Below are 16434 nucleotides of genomic sequence, written 5' to 3' on the forward strand. Positions count from 1 at the left end.
ATGGGATGACATACAAGCACTGCATGTATGCAAAGTTTAGCTCCTCTTCATAAACTGGTTCATACTTGTTTAGTTTTACATGATCTCTTACCTGGTAACTGGTTCTTGAATGGAATGTTACACTCCTTTTAAAAATAATTTTTTCTACACAATTTCAAATAGTCTCAGACCATATTTTCCTTGATGAGATAAAACGTACATCTAGCACTAAATAGCTCTAAAGAGGAAGGAACAGGAAGGCAATTGATCTGGAAGACATTCCTGGAGGTATGGAACCTTCTCTGAGGTGACTGGAGTTTTTGACCAGGTTGTTCAACAGGGTTCTAGCGGCTGAAAAAGATGCCTGAGAAATGGAGGAAGTGTGCTGGTTCCCATTTTTAGGAACAAAGGTGACGTGCAGAGTTGTAGAAACACTAGAAGGATAGAGTTGATGAGTCACACAATGAAGTTCTTGGAACAAATGGTACAGGGTAGAGTTAGGACAGATGGGAGTATTTACGAGCAACAATATGGTTTCATTCCCAGGAAAAGGAGCACAGATGCATTATTTGCCTTGAGAATGTTACTGAGGTACAGAGAAGGTCAGAAGGAGCTCCATGGTGTCTTTGTACATCTAGAGAAAGTTTATGACAGAGAGGAAGTGTGGGACTGCATGAGGAGGTCTGGACTGGCAGAAAAGTCCATTAGAACAGTACAGGACATGAACGAGGGCAGCAGAACAGGTGAGGTGTGCTGCAGGTGTGAGGGAGGGGTTCGAGGTAGAGGTAGAACTGATCAGGGATCAGATCTGAGCCCCTTCCCGTTTGCAGTGGAGGCAATAGGCTGACATATGAAGTTAGACTGGATTCCCCATGAACCATGATGTTCACAGATGACACTGATCTGCACGGAGCTGGTGGAGGAACATTTAGAAAGGTGGTGGCATGCGATGGAGAGGAAAACGGCACCTGTGCATTAATGAGTGGAGTGGAGAAGGAAGAATGTTCCTCCACCTGATCCCTGCTTTCACAATGTCATCTGTGAACATGATGGTCCATGAGGTAATCCAGTCCAACTCCATCAGTCAGCCCATCATCACCACTGCAAACAGGAAGGGGCTCAGATCTGATCCCTGATCAGTCCCACCTCTACGTTGAACTCCCTCACACCTGCAGCACACCTCACCTGTTCAGCTGAACTCGTTCATGTCCTGTACTGTTCTAACGGACCTCTGCCACTCCAGACTTCATGCAGGACCCCAGTTCCTCTCTGGGTACCCTGTCATTCTTTCTCTAGATCTACAGACACCATGGAGCTCCTCCTGACCTTCTCTGTACTTCATAAACATCCTCAAGGAAAAGAATGCATCTGTGGTTCTTTTCCTGGAAATTAAACCAAAGTCACCTGTAAATACTCACATCTGTCCTAACTACCTTCTACCACTCGTTACCCACAACTTCATCGTGGGATTCATCAAATGTATCCCTCCATAGTTCCCACAACTCAGCAGATGACCCTTGTTCCTAAAAATGTGAACCAGCACACTCTTCCTCCATTCCTCAGGCATCTTCTCATCCACTAAAATTCTGTTGAACTACCTGGTCAAAAACTCCACAGCCACCCAAGAGAAGGTTCCGTACCTCCAGGAATGCCATCCAGACCAACTGCCCTCCCGTTCCTTACTCTTTAGTGCCATTCTACCTTCACACTTGCTGATCACCGCTACTTCCTGGTCCACCACACTTGCATCTTCCACCCTCTTTTCTGATTTTCCTCATCTCCTCAGAGTATTCCTTCCATCTACCCAGGACACTGGCACCAGTTGCCACATTTCCATCTCTATCCATCACCCTAACCTGCTGCACGTCCTCATCTCCATCCCTCTGTCCGGCCAACCTGTAGAGACCTTTCAGGAAAGACTCACCGTATATCCAGGAGTCGTGGACCGACCCAACCTACATTGCCTCCACTTCAGAAATGTGGACTTCAGCACCACACATCATCTTGACAGGGCAGAGAATGACACATGTTAGTTTAGCTATGACTCAGTCTAACATTTTAACAGTCAATCTACATGTACCTGCACGTTTGGGTTGATGGATTTATAGGATGGAGCCTCGATGGGGTGCCATCCATGCAGCCAGTTATGTCGGGAAATCCTAAAGAAAAATTAAACTGAGGTACTGAAGTCTGAGGTTGCAGCACAATGTCAGATATAATTTTAAATTAATTTAACAGATCTCCACATGACTCACCTGTAATCCTGTGGAACTCCTCCTTGATGGCTCAGACGGGTTTCTGTCCAGGGAAATTGACGAACGCGGTAAAAGCCGTTTCGACGTTGAGTCGCACTCTGATGACCGCTCTGATACAGGAGTCTTACTCAGGTGCATCTCCCACATCATACAAAGACAACTTTATATAATGTGGGAGATCCCAATACCTGTTGGGACGCGAGAGCATGACCGGTTGTTTTTTAGGCTACAAATGTGAGGACATATTAGGCCATGGATGTATGTGATGGATTTGGACATGAAACACCGAATACTGCTCATCACCTCAATCACCTCATCGTCATCATTGTTAGCAGTATCAGCATCATCTTCATCAGCATCTTAATTATTGATACCCTAATCGGCATCCTCATCACCATAATCATTGTTAGAATCATCTTTAAGGCATTCAATTTCATCAGCATTATCAATAGCACATCATCATCATCACCACAATCAGAAAAACCCTAGTGTGTGTGTGTGTGTGTGTGTCCCTCCCTCTATGAACACAAACCCTCTTGGTTCTTTGGTCTCGGTCTAGAGGTGCGTCTCCAGTGATGAAACAAGTTGTAGTACCAACAAAGTTAACTGAACAACGATCAGTTTGCCGTATGTGTCCCTTCACACGATGTGGTAGACAAGGAACAAAGTGTGTATTATCCATGTTTGTGTCAGCAGATGGGCTTTGTGGTCGTTTCCATTTGTTTAATGATAACTCCCAACAACTCCCCCTGTTGAGCTGGCCCAATCGGGTCACCTCACAAAACTTGTGTGGTGATCCAAATGAACATGGCTCTGGCCCCTAAAGGGATTTAGCATAAAATCCGTCTCCCAGACAGTGGAGTGTGGATGTAGCACTGTGTTTAGAGCTGGAACCAATGGAAGCTAACCTTCCCATGAGCCCTAGGGGTTAGGGTTCTAACCCCAACACTAGGGACCTGTAGGCATGCCATTAGTACCACAAGCAGTACAGGGGGAGGCAGAGTGACGGTCGCGCCGCAAATTAGGTTGTGGGGGGACAGCGCCTCGCTCAAGGGCTCCTCGGCAGTGACCGGGAGGTGAGCAGACACCTCCCACTCAATCTGGCTGGTGGGAGCAGGACTCGAACCGCCAATGTCTGACCGCAAGGCGTCTGCTCTACAACGGAGACACTGCTGCCCCAAAAGAGAAGCTCCATGGTGTCTTTGTACATCTAGAGAAAGTCTATGACAGAGAGGAAGTGTGGGACTTCATGAGGAGGTCTGGACTGGCAGAGAAGTCCGTTAGAACAGTACAGGACATGAACGAGGGCAGCAGAACAGGTGAGGTGTGCTGCAGGTGTGAGGGAGGGGTTCGAGGTAGAGGTGGGACTGATCAGGAATCAGATCTGAGCCCCTTCCTGTTTGCAGTGGAGGTAATAGGCTGACATGAAGTCAGACTGGATTCCCCATGGACCATGATGTTCACAGATGACACTGATCTGCACGGAGCTGGTGGAGGAACATTTAGAAAGGTGGTGGCATGCGATGGAGAGGAAAACAGCACCTGTGCATTAATGAGTGGAGAAGGAAGAATGTTCCTCCACCTGATCCCTGCTTTCACAATGTCATCTGTGAACGTGATGGTCCATGAGGTAATCCAGTCCAACTCCATCAGTCAGTCCATCATCACCACTGCAAACAGGAAGGGGCTCAGATCTGATCCCTGATCAGTCCCACCTCTGCGTTGAACTCCCTCACACCTGCAGCACACCTCACCTGTTCAGCTGAACTCGTTCATGTCCTGTACTGTTCTAACGGACCTCTGCCACTCCAGACTTCATGCAGGACCCCAGTTCCTCTCTGGGTACCCTGTCATTCTTTCTCTAGATCCACAGACACCATGGAGCTCCTCCTGACCTTCTCTGTACTTCATTAACATCCTCAAGGAAAAGAATGCATCTGTGGTTCTTTTCCTGGAAATTAAACCAAAGTCGCCTGTAAATACTCACATCTGTCCTAACTACCTTCTACCACTCGTTACCCACAACTTCATCGTGGGATTCATTAAATTTATTCCGCCATCGTTCCGACAACTCAGCAGATGACCCTTGTTCCTAAAAATGCATGTCCTTCCCATCTCCATCCCTCTGTCCGGCCAACTTGGACCTTTCAGGAAAGACTCACCGTATATCCAGGAGTCGTGGACCGACCCAACCTACATTGCCTCCACTTCAGAAATGTGGATTTCAGCACCACACATGATCTTGACAGGGTAGAGAATGATAGATGTTAGTTTAGCTATGACTCAGTCTAACATTTTAACAGTCAATCTACATGTACCTGCACGTTTTGAGTTGATGGATTTATAGGATGGAGCCTCGATGGGGTGCCATCCATGCAGCCAGTTATGTCGGGAAATCCTAAAGAAAAATTAAACAGGTACTGAGATCTGAGGTTGCAGCACAATGTCAGATATAATTTTAAGTTAATTTAACCGATCTCCACATGACTCACCTGTAATCCTGTGGAACTCCTCCTTGATGGCTCAGACGGGTTTCTGTCCAGGGAAATTGACGAACGCGGTAAAAGCCGTTTCGACGTTGAGTCGCACTCTGATGACCGCTCTGATACAGGAGTCTTACTCAGGTGCATCTCCCACATCATACAAAGACAACTTTATATAATGTGGGAGATCCCAATACCTGTTGGGACGCGAGAGCATGACCGGTTGTTTTTTAGGCTACAAATGTGAGGACATATTAGGCCATGGATGTGATGGATTCGGACACGAAACACCGAATACTGCTCGTCACCTCAATCACCTCATCGTCATCATTGTTAGCAGTATCAGCATCATCTTCATCAGCATCTTAATTATTGATACCCTAATCGGCATCCTCATCACCATAATCATTGTTAGGATCATCTTTAAGGCATTCAATTTCATCAGCATTATCAATAGCACATCATCATCATCACCACAATCAGAAAAACCCTAAAGTGTGTGTGTGTGTGTATGTGTCCCTCCCTCTATGAACACAAACCCTCTTGGTTCTTTGGTCTCGGTCTACAGGTGCGTTTCCAGTGATGAAACAAGTTGTAGTACCAACAAAGTTAACTGAACAACGATCAGTTTGCCGTATGTGTCCCTTCACACGATGTGGTAGACAAGGAACAAAGTGTGTATTATCCATGTTTGTGTCAGCAGATGGGCTTTGTGGTCGTTTCCATTTGTTTCATGATAACTCCCAACAACTCCCCCTGTTGAGCTGGCCCAATCGGGTCACCTCACAAAACTTGTGTGGTGGTCCAAATGAACATGGCTCTGGCCCCTAAAGGGATTTAGCATAAAATCCGTCTCCCAGACAGTGGAGTGTGGATGTAGCACTGTGTTTAGAGCTGGAACCAATGGAAGCTAACCTTACCATGAGCCCTACGGGTTAGGGCTCCAACCCTAACACTAGGGACCTGTAGGCATGCCATTAGTACCACAAGCAGTACAGGGGGAGGCCGAGTGACGGTCGCGCCGCAAATTAGGTTGTGGGGGGACAGCGCCTCGCTCAAGGGCTCCTCGGCAGTGACCGGGAGGTGAGCAGACACCTCCCACTCAATCTGGCTGGTGGGAGCAGGACTCGAACCGCCAATGTCTGACCACAAGGCGTCTGCTCTACCACGGAGACACTGCTGCCCCAAAAGAGAAGCTCCATGGTGTCTTTGTACATCTAGAGAAAGTCTATGACAGAGAGGAAGTGTGGGACTGCATGAGGAGGTCTGGACTGGCAGAAGTCCGTTAGAACAGTACAGGACATGAACGAGGGCAGCAGAACAGGTGAGGTGTGCTGCAGGTGTGACAGGAGTTCGAGGTAGAGGTGGGACTGATCAGGAATCAGATCTGAGCCCCTTCCTGTTTGCAGTGGAGGTAATAGGCTGACATGAAGTTAGACTGGATTCCCCATGGACCATGATGTTCACAGATGACACTGATCTGCACGGAGCTGGTGGAGGAACATTTAGAAAGGTGGTGGCATGCGATGGAGAGGAAAACAGCACCTGTGCATTAATGAGTGGAGTGGAGAAGGAAGAATGTTCCTCCACCTGATCCCTGCTTTCACAATGTCATCTGTGAACATGATGGTCCATGAGGTAATCCAGTCCAACTCCATCAGTCAGCCCATCATCACCACTGCAAACAGGAAGGGGCTCAGATCTGATCCCTGATCAGTCCCACCTCTACGTTGAACTCCCTCACACCTGCAGCACACCTCACCTGTTCAGCTGAACTCGTTCATGTCCTGTACTGTTCTAATGGACCTCTGCCACTCCAGACTTGATGCAGGACCCCAGTTCCTCTCTGGGTACCCGGTCATTCTTTCTCTAGATCCACAGACACCATGGAGCTCCTCCTGACCTTCTCTGTACTTCATTAAAATCCTCAAGGAAAAGAATGCATCTGTGGTTCTTTTCCTGGAAATTAAACCAAAGTCGCCTGTAAATACTCACATCTGTCCTACCTTCTACCACTCGTTACCCACAACTTCATCGTGGGATTCATCAAATTTATTCCGCCATCGTTCCGACAACTCAGCAGATGACCCTTGTTCCTAAAAATGCATGTCCTTCCCATCTCCATCCCTCTGTCCGGCCAACCTGTAGAGACCTTTCAGATAAGACTCACCGTATATCCAGGAGCCGTGGACCGACCCAACCTACATTGCCTCCACTTCAGAAATGTGGATTTCAGCACCACACATGATCTTGACAGGGCAGAGAATGATAGATGTTAGTTTAGCTATGACTCAGTCTAACATTTTAACAGTCAATCTACATGTACCTGCACGTTTGGGTTGATGGATTTATAGGATGGAGCCTCGATGGGGTGCCATCCATGCAGCCAGTTATGTCGGGAAATCTTAAAGAAAAATTAAACAGGTACTGAGATCTGAGGTTGCAGCACAATGTCAGATATAATTTTAAGTTAATTTAACAGATCTCCACATGACTCACCTGTAATCCTGTGGAACTCCTCCTTGATGGCTCAGACGGGTTTCTGTCCAGGGAAATTGACGAACGCGGTAAAAGCCGTTTTGACGTTGAGTCGCACTCTGATGACCGCTCTGATACCAAAGTCTTACTCAGGTGCATCTCCCACATCATACAAAGACAACTTTATATAATGTGGGAGATCCCAATACCTGTTGGGATGCGAGAGCATGACCGGTTGTTTTTTAGGCTACAAATGTGAGGACATATTAGGCCATGGATGTATGTGATGGATTTGGACATGAAACACCGAATACTGCTCATCACCTCAATCACCTCATCGCCATCATTGTTAGCAGTATCAGCATCATCTTCATCAGCATCTTAATTAATGATACCCTAATCGGCATCCTCATCACCATAATCATTGTTAGAATCATCTTTGAGGCATTCAATTTCTTCAGCATTATCAATAGCACATCATCATCATCACCACAATCAGAAAAACCCTAAAGTGTGTGTGTGTGTGTGTGTCCCTCCCTCTATGAACACAAACCCTCTTGGTTCTTTGGTCTCGGTCTAGAGGTGCGTCTCCAGTGATGAAACAAGTTGTAGTACCAACAAAGTTAACTGAACAACGATCAGTTTACCGTATGTGTCCCTTCACACGATGTGGTAGACAAGGAACAAAGTGTGTATTATCCATGTTTGTGTCAGCAGATGGGCTTTGTGGTCGTTCCCATTTGTTTAATGATAACTCCCAACAACTCCCCCTGTTGAGCTGGCCCAATCGGGTCACTTCACAAAACTTGTGTGGTGATCCAAATGAACATGGCTCTGGCCCCTAAAGGGATTTAGCATAAAATCCGTCTCCCAGACAGTGGAGTGTGGATGTAGCACTGTGTTTAGAGCTGGAACCAATGGAAGCTAACCTTCCCATGAGCCCTAGGGGTTAGGGTTCTAACCCTAACACTAGGGACCTGTAGGCATGCCATTAGTACCACAAGCAGTACAGGGGGAGGCCGAGTGACGGTCGCGCCGCAAATTTGGTTGTAGGGGGGACACCGCCTCGTTCAAGGGCTCCTCGGCAGTGACCGGGAGGTGAGCAGACACCTCCCACTCTGAAACTGGCTGGTGGGAGCGGGACTCGAACCGCCAATGTCTGACCACAAGGCGTCTGTTCTACAACGGAGACACTGCTGCCCCAAAAGAGAAGATCCATGGTGTCTTTGTAGATCTAGAGAAAATCTGACAGAGAGGAAGTGTGGGACTGCATGAGGAGGTCTGGACTGACAGAGAAGTCCGTTAGAACAGTACGGGACATGAACGAGGGCAGCAGAACAGGTGAGGTGTGCTGCAGGTGTGAGGGAGGGGTTCGAGGTAGAGGTGGGACTGATCAGGGATCAGATCTGAGCCCCTTCCTGTTTGCAGTGGAGGTAATAGGCTGACATGAAGTTAGACTGGATTCCCCATGGACCATGATGTTCACAGATGACACTGATCTGCACGGAGCTGGTGGAGGAACATTTAGAAAGGTGGTGGCATGCGATGGAGAGGAAAACGGCACCTGTGCATTAATGAGTGGAGTGGAGAAGGAAGAATGTTCCTCCACCTGATCCCTGCTTTCACAATGTCATCTGTGAACATGATGGTCCATGAGGTAATCCAGTCCAACTCCATCAGTCAGCCCATCATCACCACTGCAAACAGGAAGGGGCTCAGATCTGATCCCTGATCAGTCCCAGCTCTACGTTGAACTCCCTCACACCTGCAGCACACCTCACCTGTTCAGCTGAACTCGTTCATGTCCTGTACTGTTCTAACGGACCTCTGCCACTCCAGACTTCATGCAGAACCCCAGTTCCTCTCTGGGTACCCTGTCTTTCTTTCTCTAGATCTACAGACACCATGGAGCTCCTCCTGACCTTCTCTCTACTTCATTAATATCAAGACAAATAACGCATCTGTGGTTCTTTTCCTGGAAATTAAACCAAAGTCCCTCGTAATTATAACACCCTCAATGTCAAGTTTCCCCCTCATCACTGGATCTGACACTTTCCACCTTCACGACCCTCTTAGCTAACCCTTATTTTGAAGTGACCCCTACTCAGATTTACTGTGGTGTTAATAGGAAGAGAAACTGAATCCTGTTCTTCAGATTCTAGACCTACTGCCTTTCTACCTGCTCTCCTGCACACAGTGATGCTGGTTAGTTCTAAACCTGGTTCCTTTAAAATACATAGTTAGCTGGGTTCAAAAACTAGTCATTTTAAAACCTAGTCCACAACCCAGTTTTTCAGATTTAGAGTCTTCATAATTAAGATAGTGTAAACAAAAAATGTATTCCTATTCTTTGACGACTGATTTTTCATTAAAATGTTTATCTAAACTTAACTTGTTTTTAATTGGATTGATAATTTTTATGATCCTTTTTGTAAATAAACAATTTCACTTTGAGATTCTGATTCATCGGTGCACTCTTCCCTCTCTGCCCCCCTCCCGAACTAACCAGCCCCTACCCCCAACCTCTAACAATAATTAAATAGACAAAACTAAATACACAACTTTAGACCAATACAACTCTAGATCAGGTGAAACCAACAGTTCATTAGCTGTAGTACTCATTTTAACCACTCGAGGGAGACAAAGGACCATCGAGCCAAACCTGAGCTCCAGTCAGCAAAGACCAAATGACAAAAAGAAATGTTTCATGAACACCTGAAGGAAAACTAAATGTCCACATAAAACTATAGAAAGTTGAAATGGTGCTCAAATTGCACAATGACCCACTTGTTACACATTTATGCAAGTAAATGCTTTTTAGTTCTTGTCATTTCTGAGTTAAAATAGTCTGTCAACCTTTACACGTTCACTGTGGACACCAAAGACTTTCATTGTGAAGTACATAGTGCCGCGCACTTATACTGTGATGCTTTGTGGGCGGAGTGATACGGGACAGTGTGATGAGACCGGACACCGGCATGGCTGAGAGTGTAACATGTGTGAATGACAGTGAATGAAGTGTCGCTCCTGAGGCCAACGATGAATCTACGAGCATCTGTCATCTAAGGCAAGTTATGTGGTCACCAACAACACATTGTACAGGGAAACCAGTTTCTTTACACAACACACACTTTACATCTTGAGTCTTTTAAGATCAACTGTTAAACTATTCTGGTGTGTTTTCTTAACACTAATCTATCAGTCAGTTCACTTCAATACAGTCACGTCAGGTGACGTCACATTTAACACGACTTGGTATTATCATCAATAACCAGCAGCATCATCATCAATAACCAGCAGCATCATCATCAATAACCAGCAGCATCATCATCAATAACCAGCATCATCATCATCAATAACCAGCATCATCATCATCAATAACCAGCATCATCATCATCAATAACCAGTATCATCATCATCAATAACCAGCAGCATCATCATCAATAACCAGCAGCAGCAGCATCATCAATAATCATCATCAGGGTAAAGGCCTCATGCGGTGGGCGGAGCTCCCCTTGTGGAACCAGGTGTCTCTGGATGATGACGCGTCTCATCGCTGTGACTCCAGCCGTTTAGATTTTTGCTCTTTTAGGTTTTTAATTAAAGTGACGTCATTGAAATCAAAGCTGGTCTGATTTTAAGTTTCAAACAAATAATTTCACACCGGAGCGCGCTCACGTTTCAGTCCGACCAACAACCGGTGTCTGCAGGCCTACGTCACCCCAGGTCCAGCTCGGTACCGGACCTGAGGGCCGGTAGGTTAACGTGAGCACCGCCACACAGCTGGTGGCCACTGGTTCCTGTCCGACCACCGCTCTGGGACCCCCCCCCCATGAGCCAACACCCCCATCAGGAGGGACTCACCTGCTGTTGGAGGCTCCTCCCAGAGGAAGCCGCTCAGGGGCTTCCTCTGGCCGCCCCGGACCGGGACTGTGGGGGTGACGTCCTGCAGCTCCATCAGCCAGCTTTACACACACCTGCTGGTGTAGCCGGTCTGGCCCAACTTGTCCTTTAAGGTCTCTGCGTTGTGTAATAAGGACCCTGGACGTGATGGTTTGAGCCCAGCTGGCGTATTCTGCACAAATGAAGAGACACGGTCACAAATTGCGCACACAAAGCGGGACAGAGCGCAGCAACCTGCAGCACAGGAAATGTCATGAAAACAATTGACGCGGTTGTCCTGAATTTTTCCCGCGAAATACACATTCTCTAAACATTGACCAAACACTTCACTCGGGACAAAAACGAAACTTAAGATCACAAAAACTCGATAGTATCAAACCCAATTCTTACTTTCTAACACTAACTTCATTCGTACAACTCTTTATACCACATGCAGCGTGGGAGCACTTCACAAACTCACCTTCCTCCATCGCCACAACGGGGCTGAGGAAAGGCACAGCCGCGGGTTAACGCCAGCTTTACGCACAGCTGCTGGCTAACGCCGGGTCGCTGCTGCTTGAATCTCAACTCGTCCTGAAGCGAAGCTTCCAGAGCCGTGGAGGAGAAACCCGCGTTAACGCTGACCTGAAGGCGCTGGACCGAACTCTGCACGCCGACTGACATCACCTGTGTTGGAGACACCAAATCTGACATAAAAGCATCCCATCAGCCAATCCACGCTGATCAATCAGCCAATCCACGCCCACCCATCAGCCAATCATCGTGGTCACGCGGCTCCTGCTGCAGCTGGTCATCATTAGTCTGATTTCCTTGAATCCACCGACGCAGCGCACATGCGCAGTAGAAGTTGTTCACGTCCAACATGAACTGTTTATTAGACAAGTTGTGTTTCTGATGATTCATTTTATTCTTGAACAATTACAACACTCTCACCTGAAAACGTGAATAAAACCCAAAGCTGAATATTTCAGAAGAATCACAGCGAACATGAAGGAGAACAGGAACCAGAACCAGAAACCAGATTTAATATTTAACACAAGTCCTAATACCAGTGATCCTGGTATCATCATCATCATCATCACCGGCATCATCATCACCATTAGCATCAGCATCAGCAGCAGCATCGTTAGCAGCACCTAATCCATAACTGATTAAAAATGCAAACTATTAAAACTTCATCAGGTGAACCAGACCAATAGCTCTTAGCGGTAGTACCCGTTTTAACTACTGGAGGGAGACGCAGAACCAGGATCAGGATCAGAATCAGAATCAGAATCAGAAAAGGTTTTATTGCCAAGTACAGTAAAAGTTACTGTCGAGGAACCTGACGCGGTGTCGGTGCATAGAAAGGCGGAAGAGAATAGTAGTGAGTGAACCAGGACCCAAACCTGAGCTCCAGTCAGCAAAGACCAAATGACAAAGAGAAATATTTCCTACAAACCTGAAGGAAAACTAGATGTTCACATAAAATGCTGTAAAAAGCTAAAATTATTCACCATTGACACAATGACCTCGATGTTGTACATTTATATAATTACATACTTTTTTATTGTCATCGTTTGTGAACAATAAACGGGACTAGACCAACAGCCTCAATGTGCTGTACAGAAGGGTCAGAGCAGACTATCTGCTCAGCAGGCTGAGGTCTTTTTTTGGGGGGGTGGGGGGTGGAGGGGGCACTTGTGAAGACCTTACTTGACACCGTGGTGGCCTTGGCTATTTTCCATGGGGGGTTTGCAGAGGAGCAGCATCACTGCAGCGACAGGAGGAGACTGGACAGGCTGATCAGGAAGGCTGTGTCCCAGGATGCCCCCGGGACCCGGGGGCGGGAGGGGGACGATGGGCAACCTGTCATGGATGTTGATGTGCGGCTGAACATCACAGGACTGACTGACTGACTGACTGACTGACTGACTGACTGACTGACTGACTGACTGACTGCTCATCAGCGGTACTACACATTTTCACCACTCGAGACCAAATGACAGAAAAGCTAAATGTTTCATGAAAACATGAAGGAAACTACATTTTCTGATAAAACTTTAAGAACTTCTAGGTCCACGATTTGCACAATTAGCCATATGTTCCACACTTATGTAAATAATTAACTATGAAATGACCAATAGCATTTAACAGAAATGTAAACGTTGAAAAGGAATACATTCTTCATACATTCACCGTGGACACCAAGGATTTTCATTATACAGGGAAACTGATTTCTGTACACAACAAACACTTAACAGCTTATCTACAAAAATTCAAGATGTAATGTGTTTGTCAAGAAAACAACAGAACAGCTTATCAGTCAGTTCACCTCATCAATACAGTCAATACAGTCAGGTGACGTCACATTAAATACAACTTAGTATTATCAGACAATTCACACACAGATCAGTCTGCATTATCATAAATAAACAACAGCAGCAGCAGCAGCATCAAGATCATCATCATCATCGTCAATAACCAGCATCAGCATCATCAATAAACAACAGCATCATCATCAATAACCAGCATCAGCATCATCAATAAACAACAGCAGCAGCATCAACATCATCATCATCATCAATAACCAGCATCAGCATCATCAATAAACAACAGCATCATCATCAATAACCAGCATCAGCATCATCAATAAACAACAGCATCATCATCATCATCATCAACATCATCATCAATAACCAGCATCAGCATCATCAATAAACAACAGCAGCAGCAGCAGCATCAACATCATCATCATCATCAATAACCAGCATCAGCATCATCAATAAACAACAGCATCATCATCAACATCATCATCAATAACCAGCATCAGCATCACCATCATCAATAAACAACAGCAGCAGCATCATCATCAACATCATCATCATCATCATCAATAACCAGCATCAGCATCATCAATAAACAATAGCAGCATCAATTATCATGATTATCATCATCATCAAAAACAATCATCATCATCAATAACCATCATCATCATCATCATCATCAGGGTGAAGGCCTCATGCGGTGGGCGGAGCTCCCCTTGTGGAACCAGGTGTCTCTGGATGACGACGCGTCTCATCGCTGTGACTCCAGCCGTTTAGATTTTTGCTCTTTTAGGTTTTTAATTAAAGTGACGTCATTGAAATCAAAGCTGGTCTGATTTTAAGTTTCAAACAAATAATTTCACGTTTCAGTCCGACCAACAACCGGTGTCTGCAGGCCTACGTCACCCCAGGTCCAGCTCGGTACCGGACCTGAGGGCCCGGTAGGTTAACGTGAGCACCGCCACACGGCTGGTGGCCACTGGTTCCTGTCCGACCACCGCTCTGGGACCCCCCCCCCATGAGCCAACACCCCCATCAGGAGGGACTCACCTGCTGCTGGAGGCTCCTCCCAGAGGAAGCCGCTCAGGGGTCTTCCTCTGGCCGCCCCGGACCGGGACTGTGGGGGTGACGTCCTGCAGCTCCATCAGCCAGCTTTACACACACCTGGTGGCTAACGCCAGCTTTACACACACCTGGTGGCTAACGCCAGCTTTACACACACCCGGTGGCTAACGCCAGCTTTACGCACACCTGGTGGCTAACGCCAGCTTTACGCACACCTGGTGGCTAACGCCAGCTTTACGCACACCTGGTGGCTAACGCCAGCTTTACACACACCTGGTGGCTAACGCCAGCTTTACACACACCCGGTCTAACGCCAGCTTTACGCACACCTGGTGGCTAACGCCAGCTTTACGCACACCTGGTGGCTAACGCCAGCTTTACGCACTCCTGCTGGCTAACGCGATCTTTACGCACACCTGGTGGCTAACGCGAGCTTCACGCACACCTGGTGGCTAATGCCAGCTTTACGCACTCCTGCTGGCTAACGCGATCTTTACGCACACCTGGTGGCTAACGCCAGCTTTACACACACCCGGTCTAACGCCAGCTTTACGCACACCTGGTGGCTAACGCCAGCTTTACGCACACCTGGTGGCTAACGCCAGCTTTACGCACACCTGGTGGCTAACGCCAGCTTTACGCACACCTGGTGGCTAACGCCAGCTTTACGCACACCTGGTGGCTAACGCCAGCTTTACGCACACCCGGGCTAACGCCAGCTTTACGCACACCCGGGCTAACGCCAGCTTTACGCACACCTGGGCTAACGCCAGCTTTACGCACACCTGGGCTAACGCCAGCTTTACGCACTCCTGCCAGCTAACGCCAGCTTCCAGAGCTGCGTGGAGGAGAAACCCGCGTTAATGCTGACCTAAAGGCGATGAACCGACTGACGTCACCTCTGTGTTAGAGATAGTGATGTGACGCTGGGGATTGAAGTTCCCAAGTGTGTGTCGAGTAGGGGAGGGGCGTTCCCGCGAAGTGCGTATCGAAGCTTGACTCACCTAAGGGAGGAGCTGAAATGGATGACGTCCGAAGCATCGCCGGAAGTGAGGCTTGGGGCGTTACTCTAGCAGAATCCGCCGCGGAGCGGCTTACACCACGTGACTGATTCGGCTCGTGACACGTGCAATTACACGGATATAAAGCGATCACACTCCATTCAGAAGGTGGTTGTTTGGTGGAGAGTCGTGGTTAGCGAGTGTGGACACAGTTTGGAATTTGGGTAGTCAGACATATTTGGAGAGAGGTATAGATGGTGTGGAGAGAGTCAGTTTAGGAGAGCATCAGGAAATGGAACCTGTCACAGTGGAGAAACTTTTTTTTAAATCTAAACCAATGATGTCACCAAATCATAATCACTGGCCCTACCTTAATGTTACAGAAATACATTCATTGCCCCAACCCCAACCACCCTCCCCTCACTGTACAGGTTTATTTTCTTTTTCCTCATGTCCACATAATCACTTTCCATGCTACTGGTGTGTGTGTGTGTATTTTTATATATGTAACGTGTATAAGAAATACTTTATTTATTTTTGTGAAATTACTGCTAAAGTATGCATATAGTTCACCCTGCTTTGAGAGGTTCAATAGCGCCCTCTACTGGAGTCTATATAAAAGAGATCGGGAGCAGATGTCTGGTGGCAGTTCTGCCCAGCACCCTGCTCCGGTAAGATGGTCGGATGTTGTGCTCCGCAAAATATGCTAATTACACAAAAGCTAACGTGAGATTTGTTATACGATTAACAGAGAAGTAACAGCACTTGCCATGGTATCTCTGTGCATTTACGTTTTGTATCGTTTTGTTGTTGCTCACGTTAGCATGCTATATTTTGTATTGAAGTCAATATTATTTCCCCCCATATAGACGCCATACCAGTGGAGGTGCTTACCACATTGTGTCTGTTGTTGACCACTCATTGCAGGTAAATGTTGTTGCACTATGCGTGACGTTTAATATTC

Source organism: Antennarius striatus, chromosome 22 (genome assembly GCF_040054535.1).
Source record: "Antennarius striatus isolate MH-2024 chromosome 22, ASM4005453v1, whole genome shotgun sequence".
In the NCBI taxonomy this organism is placed as follows: Eukaryota; Metazoa; Chordata; class Actinopteri; order Lophiiformes; family Antennariidae; genus Antennarius; species Antennarius striatus.